This window comes from Bidens hawaiensis, unplaced genomic scaffold (genome assembly GCF_021521415.1).
Source record: "Bidens hawaiensis isolate Kalapana, Puna unplaced genomic scaffold, B.hawaiensis_p1.1 tig00023933_1, whole genome shotgun sequence".
NCBI lineage: Eukaryota > Viridiplantae > Streptophyta > Magnoliopsida > Asterales > Asteraceae > Bidens > Bidens hawaiensis.
Window position 1 is genome coordinate 255,301 of NW_027493765.1, and position 24,453 is coordinate 279,753.

At 36.4% G+C, this 24,453-nt stretch overlaps 1 pseudogene across 1 annotated transcript; it reads left to right on the forward strand.

Moving 5' to 3' along the window:
- Positions 1–12,263: 12,263 nt before the first annotated feature.
- LOC143568336 (beta-hexosaminidase 1-like) lies at positions 12,264–17,725 on the forward strand (annotated as a pseudogene). Its single transcript, XR_013141560.1, has 15 exons — positions 12,264–12,655; positions 13,099–13,182; positions 13,828–13,863; positions 13,958–14,069; positions 14,164–14,234; positions 14,317–14,446; positions 14,609–14,625; positions 14,730–14,778; positions 14,862–14,962; positions 15,055–15,124; positions 15,198–15,231; positions 15,291–15,389; positions 16,171–16,230; positions 16,316–16,566; positions 17,355–17,725. The product of XR_013141560.1 is annotated as a beta-hexosaminidase 1-like (transcript).
- Positions 17,726–24,453: the final 6,728 nt, after the last annotated feature.

Genomic DNA, 24,453 nt, shown 5'->3' on the forward strand with positions numbered 1-24,453 from the left:
ATTATCGTTCTAAACTTGGAATTGAATCAAGTTTGTGATTCGTCTTACCATAAACGGCCTAACTAACCCAATTAATTAAGAAATCAGATCAAACTAAAGACATATCGAGATATTGTATGAACCGACTTGGTTTTATAATCAGTTATATAGCTTAGGATTAATTATAATACAATTCTTCACGTCTGCACACTCATATACCCGTCGCCAACCAAAAACCTATGCTTAATTGTTCAAACAAAGTCTGGTGATGCTCGTTTGGTAATCCTCGTCGCCGGCCCTGTCATGAAGCAATTATCCTGTGTTTAATCATCGTATTAGGTATCACTTATATGGTTTAGTTCATCTTGATCTGCTTTATATTAACCCTAACATTAATTAAGTGAACAATGAATGGATTGGACAATTGATAATCCAGGGTTCATAATCAAATGGGTTGTTTTTATCTTATGTATACAGGAAACAGTTTACAACTAATAACCTAAAATCTTGGTTTGGCTGTGGTCGCGGGTTCGAGTCCCGGCCAGACCCTTTTTTAGGATATTTTTGATTTTGAATGTTTTAATTGGTTATAATTATTTATAATATATTATAATTAATATTAAATATTAATTTAACAACATTTTCTTTAAACCGACATCATAAAGTTAATGTTCCGTGTCAATTGGTCTCGTGACGAGTTTTCGTGTGTCTATGTATATAAACTGTGTATGTATATATATATATATATATTATTAATAATAACTCATCATTACTTTATTTAAACCAGACACTAATATTAAGGATTTTCATTGTTAAGTTATTTTTATAAATTTACTCATATTTATATATATAAATATATATAGATATTATTATTATTCGCTTTGAACAAATCATAATAAACGTATTAAACGTATCAAATGTATTAATTATATTTTGACCATCGATTTTCGTTAAAGATTATGAGATATAAATTTTATGATAATATTATATTTAAACGTTTATAGTAGATCTCATATCATACTTATTTAAACTACTTGTACGTAAATTCGATTTTATAACGAACAATGATTTTTATAATTAAATAGTAATAACAATAATTAGTAGAGATCAATTGTTCAATTCATAAAGTACCCGACCATAAATATAACTCCAATCATATCGCAATCATAAATTCATCATACGTATTACATCCTTTATAATTCATTCATAATATTATTTAATTAGGATTCTTGTCGGTAATTCTCGAACAGAGTGATTTCCGCTTTCTTGTCGTATACATTCTTGTTTGACTTACTCGATCAAGTGAGTTTATCATTCCCCTATTTTACTCGATTTCATAAACGTTTTGGGGACATATGCGTACGAAATCATATTTTCATACTATATATATATATTCAAACAAATGCATACGTGTTATTGTGAAGTGATTTAATCAAACATACGTGCTACTTGCTTACTTGTGTTACCATTCAATCAATCATATATTGGGATTACTATTCAATCAATCATATAGCGGGTGTTCCTGCTGGTGACCAATGCCCGATTCGCCTGGCAACGGTCTATGTTGGTGCATGTTTTGTAACAGATGATCTTTCGTGTTTGTTAGAATTGAGAGCAACGGTCAAAGGGGAGACTGTTGGTGCATTTTGTGACCGTCGCTATGGAATTCAGACCAGCGGAGACGCCATAGGTGAAGTTAGAACAACTTCGCCTTAGGCGAAGTTAGAACAACTTCGCCAACGGCGAAGTTAGGACAACTTCACCTTAGGCGAAATTATCACAACTTCGCCATAGGCGAAGTTATGAACAACTTCGCCTACTGACGCCTACTGAAGTTTATATATATATATGCGTGTGTCTTATTTAGTTTTAAGAATCCAGTAATTCAGAGAGTTGTGTGTTACAGTTTGAGTGTCGAGAGAGAACAAACAGAGAGAGAGTGTCGTTAGAGACGACCCGAGGTAGAGCTCACCTCGGGTTGGACGTGTTTCTGTTTATGTTACGGTATGTAACGTGTTTGTTTAATTATTATTATAAAGAATCTGCAGATTTGATTATCCCGTTCTTGTATTTGTTCGTGTACGTGTTTGTGTTCTTCATATTTACACCAATAAACGAGTCTAGGAGGATTCCGCACTCCTAGACCTCGTGCGGATCTCGTATCGATCAGCGACGCCCCGGGGGGACTTACATGTGGTATCAGAGCCTTAGGCTCTTATGCTATGGTTCGAGATCTGCGTTTTGGTGTTTCTGGCACGTTTCTGTGCGTTTCTGGCCGAACAGCGCCGCAGGCGAAGTTATTGTTCATCAGGCGAAGTTGCCGTCACTGTTCGTAGGGTTTCAGCGAAGATATAAGGTCTGGCGAAGTTATGGACAGGCGAAGTTAGCAGCCAAGCGAAGTATGGCCAGGCGAAGTTATTGAGGGGCGAAGTTGACTTTTAGGCGAAGTTGACTTTTAGGCGAAGTTAACTTTAGGCGAAGTTAACGAGAGAAAAAAAAAGAGTATTTTGGTGTTTTCGTCTGTATGGCCCGGTGTACACGATTATTGTGAGACCGAAGATGTTGTTCCGTCGACGAGTGAAACTTGTTATCTCTGGGTCTTACGTGTGAACAAATACGTGTCAACTCTGGATATGGAGTTGAGTTTGTGAATGGGATATTGATTGAAACTGGATATTGACACATATTTGGGTGTTTGTGGGCAATGAAATTGTTGTTGTTCGAGGTTGACCAACTGAATAAAGTCAAATTGAACTGAAGGTTTTTGTCATTACTGGATTGCGGTCAGAGCATATTATTTATGTTATTTTCAAGGCGTTCGAGAATTGGATCCTGAAACGTGATGCTTATTTATTAGAGTGAAAATTCTGGAACAAGTTGGATTTAATCGGGAACTAAAGTGTTTATGTTCTTGATCGTTATCCCTGGTGATTGAAGATGTTTCGGATTAATTAATGGTCATGTGTTAGATTCTGTCAAGGTGGTTTTGTGATGAAATTGATCACTTGATGTTGAGTAGTTGAAGATTAAACCTTATCGTATGCCGACGAGTTGGTGAAGTTGTGGAGGAAGCCCAACTTCACGTGTTGGTGAAGTCAGATGGACTCACGTGATTGGTTGAGATGATCTATTGGCACGAGGATGCATGCATTTCAAAGACCTCAATCGTTATAGTCGGATAAGCTTACACTGAAGGGGAGATCTGATATGGAAGACGCTGGGTGATTGGTAGATTTGTGAAGCTACAAGACAGTTTCAGACACGGCTGGTTGAAGAGCAAACAGAAGATCATCAGTTAAGAGGGAGTCTTTTGGTGCATGTTTTGTAACAGATGATCTTTCGTGTTTGTTAGAATTGAGAGCAACGGTCAAAGGGGAGACTGTTGGTGCATTTTGTGACCGTCGCTATGCAATTCAGACCAGCGGAGACGCCATAGGTGAAGTTAGAACAACTTCGCTTTAGGCGAAGTTAGAACAACTTCGCCAACGGCGAAGTTAGGACAACTTCACCTTAGGCGAAGTTATCACAACTTCGCCATAGGCGAAGTTATGAACAACTTCGCCTACTGACGCCTACTGAAGTTTATATATATATGCGTGTGTCTTGTTTAGTTTAAGAATTCAGTAATTCAGAGAGTTGTGTGTTACAGTTTGAGTGTCGAGAGAGAACAAACAGAGAGAGAGTGTCGTTAGGGACGACCCGAGGTAGAGCTCACCTCGGGTCGGACGTGTTTCTGTTTATGTTACGGTATGTAACGTGTTTGTTTAATTATTATTATAAAGAATCTGCAGATTTGATTATCCCGTTCTTGTATTTGTTCGTGTATTTGTTCGTGTACGTGTTTGTGTTCTTCATCTTTACACCAATAAACGAGTCTAGGAGGATTCCGCACTCCTAGACCTCGTGCGGATCTCGTATCGATCAGCGACGCCCCGGGGGGACTTACATGTGGTTTTAGCTTTGACTGAACTGGAAGTGGAGGGAGAGTTAGCTTTGCCGGTGAAAGTGGAGGCAATATTACTGGAAGGGGAACGGTGTCGAACGGAAAGATGACATTGGAGAATGTCAACTTTGTAGAAGAATTGAAGCACAATCTGCTGAGTGTGTCGCAGATTTGTGATAAGGAGTACACCGTTCATTTTACAAAGAATGAGGCGATCGTGCTGAAACCGGGTTTTCAGATACCAGAGGAGTGGATTTTGATGAAGGCTCCTCGTGATAGGAATACGTACATTATGGATATGATATCAACTGAAATGGCCACGGCAGAGTCATGCCTTTTGACAAAAGCGAGTGAAACAGAGTCCGAATTGTGGCATAGGAGAATGGGACACATTCATCTTCGGAAGATGAACCACATTGTCAAGAATGGGCTTGTGCTGGGCGTTCCCTTGAAAAATTTCAATTTTGAAGATAAATGTATAGCATGCAAGAAGGGAAAGCAGCACAAGAAATCCCATCTCACCAAGAAAGTAAATTCAATTGCCAGTACTCTAGAATTGCTTCACATGGATCTCTTCGGTCCCGTGTATGCAAAAAGTCTAGGAGGTACTTCATACTGCTTGGTGATCACTGATGACTACTCACGATACTCGTGGGTATATTTCCTGAAATCAAAAGATGAAACGGCTCAGATGGTGAAGAATTTGATTACCAAAGTTGAGAACGTTATGGATAAAAGGGTTAAGTTCATCAGAAGTGACAATGGAACAGAGTTCAAGAATTTTGAGATGGAGATCTTCTGTCTTCAGAGAGGGATTGAACACCAATACAGCGCTCCTTATACACCGCAACAGAATGGAGTGGCTGAAAGGAAGAACCGAACGTTAATTGAAGGAGCCAGAACTATGCTGGCTGATTCAAAGCTTCCTGTGGTGTTTTGGGCTGAAGCTGTTGCTACAGCCTGTTATGTTCTGAATAGAGTCTTAACTGTTAAAAGACTGGGTAAGACATGTTATGAGCTTATGCATGGAAGAAAGCCCAACTTGAGTGGTCTTGAACCATTCGGGTCCCCTTGTTCGATTTTGAAGACAAATTCTAAATTTGGTGAAGTAGCCGATGAAGGAATCTTAGTCGGTTATATTGTTGGGACTCCCAACAGACGTGTCTTCAATACATCGACCAGCAAGGTTGAGGTGGTGTATAACACCGACATCACAAGTTACCAACCGCCAAAATCAAGCAACGGACCTGCTGAGTTTTTCGACTATGTTAAACTTTTTAAGTCTTTTAACATACCGGATTTAGATATCTCTGAAGAAGAAGAAAGAGTTGCTACGAAGATGATCCTTGATGAGGAAGAAAATCAATTGCAAAGACAGCTGATTGATAAATGTCAACCTTCCTCATCAAATACTATCGATACCCCTACTGCCTCAACTGAAGAAGAATTTATCAATCCTTTTCACTCTCAGCATGAAACAACCATTGACGAGCTCTCTTCTAACTTGGAAGACAATTTGCATGTTGGTTCTGTTCCGACCACGAGAATTCATAAAGATCACCCTTTGGAGAATGTGATTGGTGATGTGTCCTCCGGTGTACAAACAAGATGTAGCTTGGATGAGCACACCTGTGTTTACACAAGCACTAAGGAGACAGGAATAATCAACGAATGCTTGTACACCTGCTTTATCAGCCAGATTGAACCGAAAAATTATCAAATGGCTTTAAAGGACAGCTCGTGGGTCGAAGCCATGCAAGAAGAGTTGGCTCAGTTCAAGAAAATGGAAGTATGGGATTTGGTTGAAAAACCGAAAAATGTGCATGCGATAGGCACAAAATGGGTGTTTAAGTGCAAGAGAGATGAGAAAGGGATTATCATAAGAAACAAGGCGAGGCTAGTTGTGAAAGGATTTAATCAACAAGAGGGGATTGATTATAATGAAGTGTTCGCTCCTGTCGCAAGGTTGGAAGCCATTAGATTGTTTTTGGCGTTTGCTGCTTATAAGAAGATGAAGTTATTTCAGTTGGATGTGAAGAGTGCGTTTCTGAATGGGAAAGTTGATGAGGTAGTGTATGTTGAGCAACCTCCGGGTTTTCCTGACCCAGACTTTCCTGATCACGTGTACAAGTTGAGCAAGGCATTGTATGGACTACATCAGGCACCTCGTGCCTGGTATTCAACTTTATCAGATTACTTGCTTGAAAATGGTTTTGAAAGAGGGAAGATTGATAGCACGTTGTTCGTTAAGAGAGAAGGAAGCGACTTCCTGCTGGTGCAAGTCTACGTGGATGACATTATCTTTGCTGCATCTAAAGTCTCCATGTGTCAGGAGTTTGAGGACGTCATGAAGAAAATGTTTGAAATGAGTGCTATGGGTGAACTAACTTTCTTTTTAGGATTGCAGGTTGATCAGAAGAAGGATGGGATGTTCATTCATCAGACCAAGTATGTCCATGATGTGCTCAAACGCTTCAAGATGGAGGACAGCACTCCATTCGACACTCCTATCTGCGTCAATCACAAATTGGGTGCTGAGTCAGACGGTGATGCAGATGTGGACCCAACTCAGTATCGGGCTATTATAGGTTCTTTAATGTACTTAACTGCTTCTAGGCCTGATATAATGTTTGCTGTTTGTCTTTGTGCTCGTTTTCAGGCAAACCCAAAGGAATCTCACATGAAAGGTGTGAAGAGGATCTTGCGGTATCTCAAGGGCAAACCGAAGCTGGGGTTGTGGTACCCGAGAGGAGGAGACTTGGAGCTAGTCGCCTACACAGATTCTGATTATGGAGGGTGCAATCAGAGTCGGAAGTCAACAACTGGAGGATGTCAGTTTCTTGGTGGCAGATTGGTGTCGTGGCAATGCAAGAAACAGACTTCGGTCGCAATTTCAACCTGTGAAGCAGAATACATGGCAGCATCCAACTGCTGCTCCCAGGTTCTTTGGATTCAACAACAGTTGCGCGACTATGGTCTGAATTTCTTACTTACACCTATTTGCATTGATAACACAGCTGCTATCTCAGTAACTAACAATCCCGTGAAACATAGTAAAACTAAACATATTGACATACGTCATCATTTTATACGGGATTGTGCTGAGAAGAAACTGATTGTACTTGAAAAGGTGGATACGCTTGATAATTTCGCTGATCTTTATACAAAAGCGTTTGACAAAACGAGATTTCAAAACCTTATTGAGTTGAATGGGATGATCAATCCCGAGTAACCATGTTTTTCAAGTTTGAAATGTTTTTAAAAAAAAAAAATCACTATCGCTTAAAAGTATGTCGGTTACCACAGTTTGAAGGACATGTCTTCGGATATGTTTTGGTCCTCATTTTCTACTTGTAGAATTTGAGGATAGCCATTAACCAGATGACTGAAAGTGACCGGGGCGGTGTATGATGAGTTTTCATTCTTTCGCTTAAAATTAGTCGATATTACTTGGTTAGAGGGACACATACTTGTATGTGGTCGGTCCAGCTGATCCATTGGATCTTCGGGATAGCCGTCTACCTGAAGACTTTGTTTTGGTCGGGGCGATTAATGTTAAAATTTTTTTAAGGGAAATGAAATTATTTTTTAAGTCTACTACTTCGTAAGAAGTACGTTTGCTATGTTAATCAGAAAACTGATCCAACCTTGGAAAATGATAGATATACTGATTCTGTGTGCTTAACTAGTGAAGTTATTAGGCTTAAAAGGCTTTAGGACAGTCATTGTATGTCATGGTAACTTTTTATGGTGCGTAAAAGTAGATGTGATACAAACTAAAACTACTTGATTTTACGTGGAAACTCCTTATGAGTTTTGCATGTCTTCATATATATCTTTCCGAATGATAAGCAGAAAAGCGATTACCCAGTCATACACGAGCCCGTAAGTGATATGATTCCCGTGAAGATAGCGTTTCAAGAAACTGCAGTGATCCAGATTCGGGACTTGTAGTTGGTTACTACTCTGAAGTCTATGTAAAGTTTATCATAAAAAAAAAAATGCATGAGTTATTGAAACAATTTAGAGTTCAACATATCAAGACTTCTTAATCATGGAGTAAGAAAGAGAACGAGAAGGAGATGAAGAGTAATTACAAATTTAATCAGACACTAAGGGTCGAGGTCAACTAGGGGTGACTTGGGGAAAGCCAAATACGCTTTGAGAATAGATAGGAGGCATCATAATCTCTGAGTTGTTGCCCATTTAAGTTTTGAGCTTAATTAAACCTAACTGGTATCACAGAAACGATGAAAACCATCTTAAGTTATTTACCTGCTTACAACCTGTCTCTTTATGTCATAATACAGCTAAACACGGATCTATGTGACAGTCACATACTTAGTATGATTCCTATTCGGATCTTTTCTAAAACGTAGCAGTCCCTATCGAGACTGAAATTTGATCCCTTATACTTTAATTGTTTAAAGTTTTCTTTTTATGTAGTTGTATTTTTTTTATATAACAGGTTACTTGGACTTGATCGTGTCATTTAGTTCTTAAAGGAAAGTTTTATAACTTAATTGGAAAACTGTTAAACTTATAAGGTTAAATTTTGTAAATATATAGGCGATGTTGTTGAACAGGCGAAGTTGTGGATAACTTCGCCAACTTTGCCCCTATATAAGGATTTTCAAGAGTCAAACAGTTCATTATTCAAAATATCAGCGAACTTATTCTCCGTTTTCTCAGCGAACTTAACTCGATTTTCATCCGATTATCCTTTTTCCGATTTCAGTTAGTATTCAAGGTGTGTTTGGATTCTATATCTTTTACTCGATGTTCGATGTTGTTAATCCTAGGTTGTTTCGACACCCGGTTAACGACCTCGGATGTTCGAAACCTATACCCGATTTCAAAACTTGTTTTACGTGTTCATGTACAACCTGGTCGTTTAGTTATCATTAATATCATGTGTTTGAGCCTCCTCAATCGTCAAAGTTAATCGAAACACCGGTTTTCCGGATTTCGATTAACCTTACTGTCGCCGTTTCAGATTCAGGCGAAGTTATCCGTAACTTCGCCTGGAGCTTAAATTCGCCTGAGGCGAAGTTATCCGTAACTTCGCCTGATGCTCAACTTCGCCTGAAGCTTAAATTCGCCTGAGGCGATGTTGTGGTGAGGCGAACTTAAAGATGAAGCGAAGTTGTTCCCAACTTCGCTCCAACTTTAACTTCGCCTGGATCCTTTTAACTTAACAATTATTAGACGAACTTAAAGATGAAGCGAAGTTGTTCCCAACTTCGCCCCAACTTTAACTTCGCCTATACAGTTTATATCACAACTTCACTCATGGTAACAAGCGAACTTGTGTTATGTCTTAATGTTTATCTAACTTGGTTCGTTTGTTGCAGATATGGCTGCTGTTGCCGGTGCTGGAGGTGCTGGAGGAGATGACGGAGGAGATAATCAGAGGCAATTCTTCCCGGGTCACAATATGTTCATCACCTTAGACCCGGAAGCGAGTGGTGTGGAGGATTATCGCGAGATAATCACATTCCTCCTACGCTCGAGGATATTCCACGCAATCACGACGACACTGCCGATATCCTTACCCAATATCGAGGACTTCTGGCAGACGGTGGAGTACGATTGTCGTGTTGAGCCCCCGGTTATGAGAGCAACAGTCAATAATCAAGAAGTTCAGTTCTCATCTGAACAAATACGGGTGGCGTTACGTTTTGGAGAGGAGACTCGGAACGACCCTACGGAGTTTGTTGCTCCGTTTCGTGATGGAGCATTTCTAAGAATGGGCTATTCTAGTCCATTGGGCGATACCCAGAGACGGAAGGGGTTCCTACTTGATCAGTGGCGCTTCCTCATGCACGTTATGATAGTATGCATGTCTGGGAGGAAGGCGGGCACTGATGGTATGGGTGCGACCATGCAGTCCGCAATGACTGCACTGACCTATAACAAACGTTATAGCTTCAGTCAGATGGTCTTTTACGAGATCGATAGACAGAGGAGGGCGATGGCTCGTGAGCGGTTCATAATGTATCCAAGATTCATACAGATGATCTTGAACCATGTGGCTCCGAATTTGCCACAACGACGCCCAATAAGATACGTGGAGAGTGTGAGCAAGCGTATCTTTGCTCAATGCCGTACTTCGAGTGTGAGGAGCAAGCCTGAACGTCGTCCAAGGCATACTCCACTCTTTGGGTTATTAATAAACCCGGGGTATGTGCCAGCTAGGGGGGATGAGTTCAGAGACCCTCAACCACAACAGGCAGGAGCAACTCGTGATGTACCTACTGTGCCTGATGTATCGGTTGCGGAGGATGTTGACCTTGATGCTGCATTTGGTGGTCAAGGATTATTCGACATGGATCGTTTTGATTCACATGAAGAAGTGCAGGTCTCTGCTGCACAGGTTAGGGAAGTGAGTGTTACTAGAGCAGCTACGACGGTGGCTGACTCCGATCTTGACGATGTTATGAATGAGGCGAGGAGGATGTTGGTGACTAGAGAGAGGACGTTGGGGAAGAGAAAGAGGACGGTGGATGATAGTGAGTCAGAGGAAGAAGAGGATGACATACACAAGTTGATCAGACGTTCGAGACGTGAAAGGACAGGTGCTGGTATGGGAGCTGGAGAGACTTCACGTGTTATACGTTTTGCTCCATCCGCACTGTCAGGTATGTCAATTGTACCTACTTCTGTACAGGTTACAAGCGCTGCAGATGTTCCTGTGGTGGCTACATCAGCTGTTGGCATCCCATCCATCACACTACAGACGACGACTCCGGAGATTGTGTCGGTACCACCTCCAACGCTTACTCCTTCAGAGGTGGTGGCACGGTTTGTAGAGTCGACGGTCGTCGCAACTGCAGGGTTGTCGGTCACGATACCACCTGCGGTTACGTCCACAACTGCTTCTGAAGTCCCAGTTGCATTCGAAATCCCTGCTGAGCATACTCCAGATACATCTAATATGAGATTTGATTTCGATGCAACCATCTCAGACTCGGAGAGAATAGCTGCACTTGAGCTGGTCGTGGCAGAGCAATCAAGGATCAACTTTATCCAGATCCAGGCTATTCAACGCCTTGTAGCAGAAAATCAACTACAGTCGTCCCTCCTGGTTGAGCATGGGAGGATTATAGATGCTATGAAGGCGTTATTGGCATCTCAGGGGGAGACAGGCTGTAGAGGCGACGAGTTAAGGACTAAGAAGAGAAACGACAGAGACGATGATCCCAATGCACCGAAAGGTGCATGTGGTGAGTTGCCAAGAACTACTCAAGCTCTTGGGACTTCCACAGCTCAGGGGGAGTCTGCAGGTGCAGTTGGTGGTGATGAGGTGGTGATGGTTGATGATGAAGATGATGTGATTGATGCGTTGAGAGAGTTAGATGATGATATGCTAGATGATGATGTGTTTAACTAGTGAAGTTATCATACTTGTTTGTGTTTTGATTATACATACTGCACTTATCACGTTATGCTTATTTATTGTATTGTGTCAAAACTGGTGATATTCTCACTCAATTTTATGTTGACAAAAACTCCATTTTATACGCATATGCAGGTTGATTGTATTGAAGATCGAAGTTTGGACACGTAGACGAGACTTTAGGATATAATCAAGTTAACATTTATTTGAGTTTATGTTTATATGTTAAAATTGTTTATTGTATTTGGTTGTTGTATGTATAAATAAAATTAAATAATTAATTAGATATTGTCACATTTAACCTTGATAGTATCTTCGAGCTGTGAACAATCGGATCACGTCCCGACATTTCCGTCTTAGGTTGGAGTGTGATAGCTAGGGTGTGTCCATTGTGTCGGGTTGATGAATCAAATTTTGTGTTAAAGAACATTAGTCATGACTTGGTGTGTTGAAAGTTGTGTAGCATGGATATGGTTTTTGTAAGTCGTCTTTTTAAATTAATCAAATGGGTTTATATAAAGCTAGCACTTATTATACAACTTGCACTCCTCTTCAACAGGCCTTGTTGTATTAACTTTTTTTGAATGAGTCGGCATAACTGATCCAAATGCATCAAATGAGACCGGTTGCGCTACACTTTTTTCCTCTTGATGATTTCAGATTTATCTTACAATAACCGAGTGGTGTATCGTTCATATTATGAATAGAACGATCCAATTACAATGTTTTTAACAATACAACATAGGCGTGTTCAAAAAAAAAAAAAAAAAACGAAAACAAAATCATACCCGTAACCGAAAAAACCATGTCCGAATTCAGAATTCAATTTCCGATCGGTTATAACCGAAAACCGATCCCTGATTATTATTACCATGAATTAAACACGGGTTCTTTACCCTCAACCAATATCATTATTATTATGATATTATCTCAGCACTCTCCCACAGGTCAAACACAGCATTTCAATCTTCCCCAAAATGTGTACTGTAAACCCTAAATCCCTCAAACTTGTCTTCTTCACAATTCTCTCCATATGTCTCCTTCAAACCACCAATTCACGCACCATACGTTCTCCCTCCGACGATTCATCCATCACGTACCTCTGGCCGTTACCTTCACAATTCAATTCCGGCAACCAAACCCTAACCGTTGATCCTAATTTATCAATCTCACTCTCCGGCAACGCCGGAGACTCGGTTATTGTTAGAGAAGCGTTCAATAGATACAAAACGATTATATTTATGCACGCCTATGGTTACAAATTGGGAGGAGTTAGTGATTCGGATTATGATATTGGTAAAGTTAATGTTATTGTTCATTCTAGTGATCAACAGGTGAGTTTGTTTTGTTTCAAGGCGTGCAAACCAGCCGAGGAGCTCGGTCGTGCTCGGCTCTTATGATCTCTATTTTTAAAGCTCGAGCCGCGCTCGTGAGTAGTTTTTTAAGCTCGTGCTCTGTTCATTTACTGTTTTGTTAATTAATTTTATATATAACGTTTATAACATTTAGTAATCTTTTCATAGCATTATATATATATATATATATTAATTATTATTATTATTATTATATATATGTTTATATACGTTACAAAAATTATATAAATGACAAGCTCGTTTAAGCTCCCGGACCGGCTTGAGCTCGGGCTCATTTAAGCTCTTTTTCACGAGCCGATCTCAACTAACTCGCGAGCGGCTCGGCTCGTTTGCACCCCTGTGTTTTTTTTAAGGTGTTTTGGATTAGGTTAGTGATAATTGTTAGGTGTTTGAATGTGTTTCAGCTGCAATTAGGTGTTGATGAGAGCTATACGTTGCTGGTTGCCAAGAATAATGATCTTTCCATTATCGGAGAGGTTACAATTGAGGTAATGTATATTAATTTTACGAAATTTTATAAAAAAGGCTTGCGTAATACAAACACCACCTTCGTTATTCAGACACTAGTATAGGACCTGAATTGTGTCGGTTGTGTCGGCAGGTTTCAGTTTTTGTTTCCGGTGCCTTGTATAGACCTGTACTGCTCATATATGCACAGAGTTTTTTCTTTTAATTAATTAAAACTTGTAAAAAATATAATCGTTAGAGGTTGGTTAATAACAAGTCGATTGATGATGGTGTCAAATGACGTTGACAAAAACTTACACGAGTAGTATAGCGTGTATACAAGTGAAGGTGAAAATTTTGAACAAAGAATGAGATATTATGGCCTATACAAGGCATATAGTTCATCCATGAAGAGCTATACAAGCCATATAAGGTCTACAAAGCATATAGGGCCACAAAGAACTATACAAGACATCAGGGCCTATACGAGTCGTATAGGCTGCGAAAAGCTGCGACTCTGTCCGTACATATGTTTGGCACGCAATGTCTATACAAGTCGTATAGGCATGTACAAGCACCATGGGTGTTGGTGTCTGTATATACATCTCATAAACAAACAGAGGATTGGATTTTACAAATGACAGTTGATTTTCCCAAATGTTTTGAATATTATGTTTAAAATGCAGGCAAACACAGTGTATGGTGCACTGCGCGGATTAGAGGTACGAACATATAAGTCAATATTATAGTTAAATTAGCTAGCTAATTGTAATTTGCCTTAAAAGTTTAAACTGATGGATTTTTTTTTTATTGCAGACATTTAGTCAATTATGTGGTTTTGATTATGGAACTAAAACTGTACAAATATACAAAGCTCCATGGTTTATCAAAGACAAACCAAGATTTAAGTTTCGTGGGCTTTTGCTTGGTATGTTACAGTTCCTTTTTTAAAGTTTAATATTATTGTTTTGTTGTAGCTTTGCTAGTTTGTAATTCTGGTTTGTGTTTACCTTGTTCAATAGATACTTCAAGACACTATTATCCAATTGACATAATCAAGCAAATAATCGAGTCTATGTCATATGCTAAACTTGTAAGTTACTCTTGGATGTTTCAGTATTTATTATTTCAGTATAAGTTCATATGTTTCTGATATTGTGACTTTTGTTCAGTAGAATGTTCTTCATTGGCACATCATAGATGAACAGTCTTTTCCTTTAGAAGTACCTGCATATCCGAAGCTATGGAAAGTGCATATACAAAGTGGGAACGGTATACTGTTGAAGATGCTTCTGAAATAGTTAAGTAAGACTCCGTGTCTATTGTTTATGATTGTTATGGGATTTATATTTATTATGTATGCTTAGTTTGTGATATCTTAAACCTTGTGTTAACATGTAACTTTGTTTCTGTGCTACTAAAAGTTTGTTTGTTGTTTCATGTTTCCATGGTGATTTTACTGTAAAGCTTTGCAAAAATGAGAGGTACATTTGTTTAAATAAGTAAACTTGATTGGAATAATATTTGATGGCGTTTAGTTTCGTTAATGCTGGTTCCTTTTTAATTATGTTGATTGTTTTCATGACAGGTATCAATGTAATGGCAGAGATTGATGTTCCTGGTCATGCAGAATCATGGTAGATGAGATTGACCATCCACATTCTTGATTACGACATAAATTAGGTTGTTATTAATCAATAGTGAGCTGCTTTCATTGCAGGGGTACTGGATATCCTGATCTCTGGCCTTCATCTACATGTAAAGAGCCTCTTGATGTTTCAAAGAACTTCACTTTTGAGGTGCTTACCGGAATTCTACAAGGTTAAACATATTACTTATTATGTATTTCACTTTATTGTTTTTTATCGCATGATGATAACTGGTGCTTTGTTTATATAACTCAATATTTGCAGACATGCGAGACATATTTCCTTTTGAGCTTTTCCATTTAGGAGGTGATAGGAGGTGATGAAGTCAATACTGGTTAGTAAATAATGATGATACAATTAAATATGAATATTTTGTTTGCTGTCTTACACAATCTACATTGGTGCAGATTGTTGGAAAAACACCCCACATGTGAAGCAATGGTAAAACCTTATCTAAATTCATCAGATTCTTGCTTTCTCACTAATCTGTCTATATATAGGCTTCAGGAGAGGAACATGACAGCTAAAGATGCATATCAGTACTTTGTGATCAAAGCTCAAGAGATAGCAATATCCAAAAACTGGACCCCCGTCAATTGGTATCGTGAATTTAAAACCTTTGTATACCAAATAAGTGTTTTATTCAATTTACTACACCCATTGTATTAAATCAAAATAATCTTTTCCATGCCCGTCATAGTTTTAACTTTAGCAGTCAAAGTTCAACTCAGAAGTGAATAATAATGGTAACCACATTACAGTATATAAGTACTGAACATTTGTCAATTACTTGATATGTGTACTTATTTTATGCATATTTATTTGTAATGTAGGCCTACAAATGAAATGAACGAACATGGAAGGATTTAATTTTAACCTAAGAAACGATTAAACACGAAAAATTAAACGAACAAGGTTTTCTTATTTGTGTTCGTTCGTTAAGAAAATGAACTGCTTCTGTTTGGTTTATGCTCGCTTGTTAATATTAACGAACGGTTCACGAACGAATAGAACTGAACATTAATGAACAAACATAAGTAGGCTAAAACTGATTAAATGTAATGTGAAGAACATGTCTTGCGCCTAAAAAGTTATTTAAACTAGACTAAATTGTAATGGGCCTTAAAAAGGAAATGGGCGTAAATAATGTAATTGAACGAAGTTAAATGAATTTAATTGAACGAATGCATATGAACGTTCATGAATGAATGAGACATGTGCTCATGTTCATTCAATTAACTAAATTAAAAAAATTGTATTCATGTTTGTTCGTTTATTAAATATATGAACTTCTCAACAGCTCACTCAAAGTTGGTTCGCTTATAGGCATACATGTGTGTGTATATATATTTATTTATTAAATAAATTCTATCTATACAGGGAAGAAACATTCAACACATTTGCTGAAAAACTCAATCCAAAGACTGTTGTGCATAACTGGTGAAGTTTCCTGTTTTTCCCCCTACTTTATATTAGCATTAAAACATTCACATCTAAATAAAGAAGTGGTGTTATATTGTCACAGGTTGGGCCCTGGTGTTTGTCCAAAGGTGGCTGCAAAAGGGTTTAAATGCATTTACAGCAATCAAGGGTTTTGGTATCTTGATCATTTGGATGTCCCATGGGATAGTGTTTATGATGCTGAACCACTTGAAGGAATAACTGATCCTGCTCAACAGAAACTTGTGATTGGTGGAGAAGTTTGTATGTGGAGTGAGACCGCTGATCCTTCAAATGTTCAGCAAACAATATGGCCACGCGCCGCAGCTGCTGCAGGTATCTTAACAGGCATGAGCCCAAGCCCGGGCCTAAAATGAAGTTCGCTTAATAAATGGGCCCTTGAGCTTTATATCCGAGCCTATTATTTTAAAAATATAATAGTTAATTTAGTATCATAAGCATATTACATAATAAATAATAATATATATAGTTATGATAAAGCTAACTAATTAAACTAACTTTTATCATATATATAAAGTTAGGATATGAATTATTTTGAACTTTCAAATAGTGATGTGCATTTAGGTCAGTTTTGGGCTCAAACCAAACTAAAAACCAAAATTTTGGTTTTTGAGTTTCTTTTTTTTAACTCTTCGGTTTTTGAATTGGTTTTGCCATTTGGGCTTGAAATTTTTGGTCTGAAAAAATTTGGCCAAAAATAATGACTTTGAGCCTAGTTCTTTTGGTTAATAATTAATTGTTATTTGTACATTCTTATAAATTACTTAAAATTCAAAACTAAAAATTGAAAAATACATAAATTCGGTTCATTTCAGTTTTTTTGGTTTTAATACATGCAAATCGAACCAAAAGTTCAGTTTTACAAAAACATAAAACCAAACTGTCGGTTTTTGTTTGGGTTTGTTTTGTTTTTTTTTTCCGTTTCATGCACACTCCTACTTTCAAATAATTTAAGAACTTTAAGAACTCTTTAACCAATCATTAGTTTATTTATTTTATATATTTAATATTATTTGAGGGTGGTTTTGTCATTTGTTATATGTAACCGTTGTTACACCTTGGCTTTTACATTTTCTAAATATTTATTAATTTTTGCATTTTAGAGCGGTTGTGGACGTCAAAGGAAGCTGCACCTATAAGCAACACCTCCGAGACTGCATTACCCAGGTTGCAGTACTTCAGGTGCCTGCTGACTAGGCGTGGTGTTCAAGCTAGCCCCGTAACAAATTCTATGCTCGGAGCCCGCCTATTGGTCCAGGATCATGCTATGACCAGTAACTCAATATGCTGGTTTCTAAAGTCGTATATATTATCAATTCAGGCTAAATGATTCCAGAAAGCCCAGATGGACAACCGTCATGATGTGTGTTCATGGCATGTTGTGTTTAAATTTCTGATTAATATAAGTAAAATGTGTGTTGGTGTGTAGCTGGACTTTTTAAGTTTGTACTTGTGTTTTGTTGTTGTGGGTCATGATGTTGTAGATTGTTTGTTGGATATGTTGTGTCTTAAAATTTCAACCATTTGCATTTCTTTTGGATTTTTAAAAGTTTTAATTAGTTGCGTTATGACAGATAAACCCATTATGTAAGAACCTATTGCGGTTCCAGTGTGATTCTAACAAGTGTATACCACTAAAAAGGAGAACATCATTATTAAAGAATTTGGACTTAGGTAAATTGGGTTGTAGGTTGTATACGGGCGATAAGCCCGACAAACAATGACACTAAAGCCGTCCAAAAAAAAAGTGATTAGGTTATGTTTATTATTTTATATTATAACTTGATTTGATATGATATAGATTGATTTGATTTTATCGTAATTTAATATGATATGATGCAACATAATTTAATATAATAAAAATATAACATTAAATGTTATTTAGTGTATAAAGTATAATATGATGCAATATAATATCATAGGATACGGTGGATTTGTAATATAATAATATAATATATAACAAAATTACTATTATTATTTTACTTATTGCTTTGTCAAAACGGTAAAACCTTTTTCTTTTGCTTATTTTAATAAGAATTTTTTTAATAATATAAATTATTAACTATTAGTCAATATTAATCTCTAGTAACATTATGGTTAGTGACAATCTCAACTTTCAATTATATTATCAATAGCAATCTCAGTCTAATAGATTGTTAATATAGTGATCATAATGCTATCTCATTTCTTAAGATGTTAACGGACATGCGATAAATTATCGGCTAACCGATTAAAAACAAATTCAAATCAAATTGGGAAAAAAAAACAAATATTCGTATACAAAAAGATCGTGTGGGGTCATGTCGTTTCGCGAATGTTGTTGAAGGTTTCTTTATAGGTAGCAATTAAGTAGTAAAAAGTTTCACATGATCAAGATCTATCAAATAATTACAATTTCAAATCGAATCAAAACTACTTTTTTTTAGTTAATTTTCTTAATGTTTGTTAATAGTGTATCTTTTCTTTTTTTCTTTTTCTTTTTATTTTATAATTTTTAACCATGCTTAGTAAAAGTCTAAAATATTGATAAATGTTGCATCCAATGGAGTTATAGAACCAAAACCAGATTGACAAAAAGCAAACTGATAATTAAAACTTCTAATTCATCAATTAATTTTGCAAACACACTTACATCATCATTTTTTTTGTTGTTGTATATGTACATCATTACATCAAGACCGTTTTTACACCTAAACAATAATAAAATGTTAATTGCTCATGGGATTAATGAACAGGCATCGAAGAGAATGATACTGCAAGATCCTAAGGCAATTGAGAGTGAGACACCATGGGTGCGAATTCGACTGAAAAACTTCTAACAACATGGAGCCATATGGACTGCTCCCCACACCTAAACCATATACATCAGAAAAAAAAATGTAAAGCACAAAAACGATTAAAACAAGATACCAACATAGTTAAGTAACTTACCATGACGAACCCCAAGTGATATACGCTCTAGGGAACAATATAGGCCAACAAATGCCCCAACATCTTGTCCGAATCTAATTAAAACAAAAGTTGTAATAATTATTAAAAACCAAGGTGTTAGATTATTTGACTTGGCTTGAACAACCACTAGACTTACCATCCTCTTTCTCGACAAAATGCAAATCATCAAACGTTGTGATTGTGACCAATGATTCGACTTTATTATCATCCTGTAGGTAATAAAACAATCCATGTTATAAACAATATCAATCATAGTTAGCATAATAGAAAAATGCTTTCCAAAGTGGATCCAGGGCTGCAGACTGAATGAACTTACGGTTGATAATGGTGAGTTCATTGCAAACGATGCTTCGTCGCCAAGAATGACCACGAACTTTTACCCAAACCAGATATCCTATGTTAAATTGGATCTCCGCTGATCTTGGTATTTTCGCTTCAATGTGTTGCTTTACACTCCACTCGTTTTCATCTTTAAGCACCCCTTGTTTAGGCTTTATACCCATAACAACTCATGCAATTCTGTCCACATCAACTCACTTTTTTACAAATAGTTGATGACTTGTTATGGCCAATAAAAAACTGACATGTTGTAACTCGTGCAATCATTGAGTGACACGGCGCACCTTTTACTCACAATGACACATTTATTTCTAGTATAATTATTAAAAAAAAGCCTGGATTTTCACCTCACCTTTTATTAACTTTACCATATTACTATGTAAATTTGTTAACTTAAGTTCTAACACCATATATTCATCATAAAAAACTAAACTTCTATTCCATATCAAGTCATCATTTGTGACACCCTGTCAAAATAAGTTATTTTCCGTACGACTTTATAAAGTAATTAAATCGAAAGCAATTGTTATAGGCTTAATTATAGGTAATTAGGTCGGCATGTGCATCTAGACGTCCACATCATCATATGTCTTGTATTGGAAATTAGAGGAGGATTACCGGGTCACAAATAAGTCAGTCTAACACGTACATGCTAACATTGTTGAAAAAAAAAATAATTAGTATTAGAAGGGTATTAAACAAAAGAAATAATATATAAACTAGTTATGTATTTTTATATGAAACTTAAAATAAGAGTTTTGTTCGAAATACGTATTTATATTTTGTAAAACGATGTCCCATAAAATTAGACAGACATATATAATATATAAACGGGTTAGTGAGTTGTGTTCGTTTATTATAAAACATCAAATATTACCGACCAATAAACCATGATTTAGTATGATCATGAGGTAATAATAATTGTATGCGGATTAATAATTTATGAAACGCGATCGAAATACGTTTATATGCATATACGACGCACACATACATACATAAACATATAATACATATGCATGTGTTATACCTACACCAAGAAGCCTATTTGTCATTTAGATGACCAAATTTATGTAACTAAAACAATAACTTAATATGTTTTTAAAAAACAAAAATAAAAGAGAAAAGAAAAATGCATGCAAGAAACCTCCAACTAGCATCATTTGTGTTATCCAAACCATGCAAAAGTCAAACCCAATCCCAATTCACTCTTGATTTACAAACACACCACAAACATACTAACTATTGGAACTATACTCTCTTTCGGTTCAAAGCGAAAACCAACACAACCACCGTCAAACACTATTCATCATCAGCGCATCACTCGGTAATGGCTACGAAACCGAACCGGGACACCTCTACGGTTCGGTATTAGACCCGGACCGAAACACTCTACGGTCTCTTCCCGTAAACCGAACGCATGGAACTCTAAACCGGTTTTCAATCAAAAACAAGGACTTGGAGTGTCGAGATGTCGAACCGAGCATCACAAAGTGGAAGCAGTACAAGCTCTTTGTCTTCTTATTCCTTAAAACAAAATCCTAGAATTAAGTGAGCAAAACTCATCCTTAATCAATTCTTTATGTCACTATATGTTGTATTTATGTAGTAATGATGTTCACCAACATATAAATGGCATAATGCCCACTAATTATGAGTTAACAAAACTAGATATACACTAATGAGACTATAAAGCTGTTAAACAAACTCACTCTGTCTAAATTGATCATAAACATACACCTAATGAATGAAAGGTTAATTGTTTGGGAAGTTGGATATACAAAAGATGATACAAATACATAAGGATATGATTAAAGGTTCGTTAACGGACTAATTACATGGCTAGCAAGTTATTGTCAAGTTGGTGTTATGAACATAAAGTCAGTTTTATTGAAAATATATACTATGTTTTGGTTGAAGCAGGACATAAGTATATATAATTTTGTATAAGATATCATATAAAAGGTTTACTTATAGACATTAGTTTGGTTAAAGTTATTACTTTATACAAAATTTGGGGTATTTTGCTAAAGTATTTTGCGCATCGGGAAAATAATGATCATAAACTTGTTTTATTAAAGGATATATGGTTTTCAAAGGTTTTCGTTTAAAACCGACACATTTTCCTTAAAAATATATATACGTACACATAGATTGAAAGTATTTTGGGAATAAATAAGTGCCTTACAAATATATATATATATATTAGAAGCATGTATAATTACAACAGTGTACGTACATAACAAAACGATATCTTCTTGGAAGAAAGATATATTTTTATTAAAAAATGTCACGAAAAAGTATACGTTGGTTAATAAATATATAAAGTGATATGCAATTGGTTAGTCGATCAAGTATCATGATAAATATAAAAGGGAACTATGTATTTGTTACAGCTACAAGGTTAAGGAAACTAAAAGAAAATCATCAAAGATTTTTAACACAAAAATCATAAATATAACATGCCGGGTGAACACATTGCATAAACCGATTTGTTAAATAATTATATCAGCGCGATATTAAAGTAGTCTATTACGTGCTAGGTCGTATCTAGGCTGGTAGTTCATTGGGACTATGTATTATCCAACGCTCATTGATCATAATTCACAAGGTGAGTTTCACGGCCCCTTTTAATTTAATTGTTTTGAAACTTTTGGGGAGAATGCATGGAGAAACACATGTTTGGAAACGAGTAGAAATGCGGTCTCATTTTGTTACATGGGTTGAATCAGTAATGCGGTCAAAGTCCCCTAGAATCTGTGATCATTACCTATTGTAGACGTGGTCGATATGAATAGTACTATTTGGGAGTAACACGCCCCACCCGTGGTTAGTCGCACTAACTTTGATTGGAGGTCTAGCAGGTGATATTTGTCCATAGTTGACCTCAATGTTTTTCGCATTAGAACATCAAGAGGGGCGATCATAGAAACGCTGTTAAGTCTTGATCATAGAGCTCATGGTAACTGTCTGAGAAATTGGTTGACTCGTTGTCCAAGAAACACATATTTTTAGATGTCATATAAACCTGTGAAACTCACCAACAATTTTTGTTGACGTTTTGATACATGCATTCTCAGGTAATTGAAGCATTGGAAATGTATATGGAGTCACATGCATGTAGAGACATTTTGATGAAGTATCTATTGTGAAGTCTATAAACAGTGACTATGATTCATGACGTCATCACGACCCCGCGTTTCCGCCTTCGGCGGGGTGTGACATCATTAAATCACGTAGATATCATACCTAGTGAAGCCAAGTCGAATTGGAAACAATCAACATAAAATAAGAGTGCTTATCCTTTTTACGCTAGTAATTCCAAATTTCCAACATAAACCAAAGAAATTCAATCCATAAACATAAATACTAAAAACCAATTTTATTAGACAAATTGGAAATAAATAATCCCATCTTTTGTGTATTGGCCGATAATAATTTCACATATAAAAATCACTATCAACGGTCCGACATTTCAACTATTTTTGTCTCAATGGTTCTCCGTTAAAAATCACTTAACGCTGTTACGTTTTTTTCCGAGTTTCAAACCAATATTTTAGGGATTTTGATGAGAAGAAGGTCAACTTTTATCCATCTCCAATTTTAGAGATTTCTTCAGTTACTCTTCATATGACTCTTCATGCATGCCTATAAAATATAAAGAATTTGCTCCCGTGTATTTAGAGAGACCATTCACATCTTCAAAATTGAAAGGTTATGCCTCAACTATTTTGGTGTATACATCAAACATGCAAGAGATATTCCAATCAAAAACTGATCACTCTAACTATTAAGGTTGTGCCTTAATAATAGTAAAATGCAATAAGTTAAGACAAAATTTTAACCAATCTGCTTTAGTTTCTACCTGATCCTTCAATCAAAAACTTTCTTCACTAGTCGTTTCCCTTAACGATATGATCGCCAAATACGTCTCACTAAGCAAAGGCAGTGATCGCTTTCTTCAATGCACTATTTCAAGATAATATGCATTTAAAATTCTTCAAATATTATGCCAAGATAGTTAATTCCCTTAAACACTATATCATGTTTTCCCGGCCCTTAATACAATTAACATTGTATCGAGAAGAATTCAAGATGGTTTTCCCCTCTCAAATCATCAAAAGAATGATGAATAACCTCTTAACAAATTATTAGAACAAACTTTAGTGATGTCCCCATAATAACACAAGATTGAATGAATGATGTTGTAGCTCTAGCTCTTCTTTTGATCTTGATTTCTTCTTTAATTTAATGCTTAATTGATTTTAAAATCAAGAGATATATTTAGTTGTTAAGCATATGCAGACATATATTAATAGTCCAAACACAAACACAAGTCTTATGTAATTTGATCACCCGACGGTCGGTCCTATCGACCGTAGACGACTAGTCACATTTTTATTTGGTTTTGTGATATGAATATTATGAGATGTCTTTGTTACTTTTACCAACCTTATTGTAGATGTTTTCAATCATCAAACATGTCACAATCCGTAGTATTTGACGATTTGACCATGCGTTAACAATTCAAGTTTTACACCAAACGAATTATGTACAATATGGTTTAAAAAAAAACAGTATGCATGTCATCTTTGTTTTTTACTTAACAATTTATGTCAAAGTTAAGTCTTCAATGTTAATATAGATGGAAGACATCCCCTAAGTGAAAATATTCTTTTAAGTATTATTTAAACTTCAAACAAAATTAAATATTGTGGGGGCGATTTTGACTTTATTTTTATCAACCGCTGCTAATGCCCTTATTACTTTACAACAAATATATTCTTTATTATTACTTTAGTTTAAAACTACATCTTATTGTCTAACACCTCACCCAGTAAGTTGTCTCTACGAATGTCTGCACTCTTCTATCATAAACTCAAATATTGTAAATTAGTGGTGTATTGAAAAATT